The following is a 2,520-nucleotide window of genomic DNA, read 5'->3' on the forward strand; positions in this document are numbered from 1 at the left end:
ACCGCTTTTATATTTTACAGAATGAGGTATTATTAGAAGGCGCAAGTTCACATATTCTAGTCATCTGACTCACCCAAAAGATCACAATTTTCAAGCCTGGTTTCCTGTTTATATTTGGTTTGTAGAGTGGTTCAACAATGATCTTCTGTTGTAGAGCAATGTGACGGAGCTGTGGGCCACAAAGAGCTGTCAGGCGGGATCGCTGTGGGAGGGACCAGGCATGTGACTCTGGGAAAATACTGCTCTCAAAGAGACAAAACAAGTATAGAAATGTATAGTAAAAGTAAGTTACGTTTAAAAGAAAAAAAACAAGAACAACTGAGTACATTTTGTGTAAACATTTCATAAAATAATATTATAACTTTTTGGTGCTGAATTGCTAAATCTGCCTTGAACCCATCCAGGACCAGACTACAAGATAAACAATGTACAGTAAAAACCCAGCCATAGTTATATAAGTAGACTGCATTTTCTATCTCTGGCACAAAGGATTACTGCACATTCTGGACCCGTCATAGGTGATTTTATATTCTAGAAAATAGAATCTGATGATGTACAGCAGGAACAAGAGCATGCTTTCCCTTGTGATCGCTACATCTTCAGAGTAACGTTTTCAAGATAATGTACTTCTCGAAGTAACTTTCTGACACTATACTTTTCCTCAAACTTGAGTAATGTTTTGTTTGAAGTAGCATTAGTCTTTCTTACTTGATTACATTGAGTTCAAGTATTGGTTACTCTTCCCTCAGTGAGTAAATATACTCTTTAAGTGTCAAAAGCTTTAAGTTGGCAGTATGAACTGATTGGAACATTTGTGTTTCTTGCAATGCTCCTTCAGATATTAGTTAGTTTTTCAAATGTGTGTGTCTGTCTTTTAAATATACCAGATTGTTTGCATTATTTAATGTTTTGTCCCTCCAATTACATTGACTTCAAATTATAAATCAGATGTTACGCCCAATTAGTTACTATTAAAACTCCCCAAAACTTGAGTAATAATTTCCCCAAATACTTTTTTACTCTTATTTGAGGAATGTCTTGGATCACTGCTACTTTTACTTACACAGTATATTATTTTGAAGTAACTTAATTCTTACTTGAGTACAATTTTGGGAAACTCTACTCACCTCTGCATACAGGTATCTTTGTGGAAAATATCCCAAATCAAAACCCCCTATAGTTAAAATCATTGCCTGTTTCTCGATCAGCGTCAAGGTCAGGGTCTCCTACAATCTCCTTTCAAAGAGCTCCACAAAGGATTAATACACTAAATTATTCAAATTTGAATTCCTATTATGATTGTAAATGGATACTTTAGATGTCTAAATGTGTGATAAATGGAAAATGGTTTATGTGTTATAGGCATCTGACAGTACACCCTCAAAGGCAAGCTGTCAAAGTTAAATTGAGTCTTGTGACATCAAACAGGAGTAGCTGATTACCATTTTTGTTTTGAAAAAGTATAGTTATCAGAGGGAAAGATGTTGGAGAGCCCTGGTCTAGAATAACAAATGAAGCAGCCTGGAAGACCTAACTCCACCCAATCTACGTCCACTGCTACACCAGGGCCACCTTCTTTCCAACGCGCCCGAGTTACTCCTCCCCGTGGCACGGCGCACCTCCTCTGCGCCCAACCAGCGCACACTCTGCCCCATTTAAACCCTCATGCAGCTGGCTCGGCCGCTTCAGTCTGTGCTGCGACCCACCACCTCACCTCCTCCTCCTCCTCTGCATCCCGCACATCATTCTCATCATTCCCTCTGCTCTCATCTTCATATCTAACACCACTAGTCTTCAGGCCCCTGGGGGAGACATCGAATACAATTCTATCATGGAGCGCCCATAATCGCAATGTCTTCTGCCGGGATCTGAGCGCCAAATAACCCATGTAATAAAGCTTGCTAAATGCATATGTCTGTTTTTGTCTCTCCAGGTCTCATACGCTTTTATGTTGTTTGTGTTTTGTCCATTTTGAAAAGCACTAGGTCCAAACTAAATATGGGGAATCAGCGTTTCAGTTTTATGCAGCTAAAATCAGGAGTAGCTCTGCATATGGATATCAAGTTAATTCAGTAAATCAATGACTGTGATTATTCAGGGCACAATATAACCGCAATAACTAATGTTTCCCATTAGAAGAGGAGATTATAACACCTCCCCTCAGTCCACAATTCTCCCCTTTAGTCTAAAAACAATACATTGACATGACAAAATCACAATTTGTTGGTCTTTGTACTGTCCTAAACATACAAGAGTGACTATAGCCTAACCTACTGTTTAAAAAAAGACTGCTATGTATGAAATAAAGGTAATAAATGACATTTTGTCTCGACAAATAGTTTGACATCAAAATTGTCAATATAAAAAAAAATATCTGTGCCACAAATTAAAGTAATTTTTACCAGCCTGTTTTTGTGATTAATATCATTACTTTTACATTCAGAAAGTTTGATTTCACGTCCTTCACTCACCAGGGGGTCTGCCATGTCGCGAGCCTCGCACCCCCCGCCCACTCTGACG

The sequence above is a fragment of the Eucyclogobius newberryi genome, unplaced genomic scaffold, assembly GCF_026437365.1.
Source record: "Eucyclogobius newberryi isolate DKJ021-1_F unplaced genomic scaffold, fEucNew1.0.hap1 SCAF_1, whole genome shotgun sequence".
In the NCBI taxonomy this organism is placed as follows: domain Eukaryota; kingdom Metazoa; phylum Chordata; class Actinopteri; order Gobiiformes; family Gobiidae; genus Eucyclogobius; species Eucyclogobius newberryi.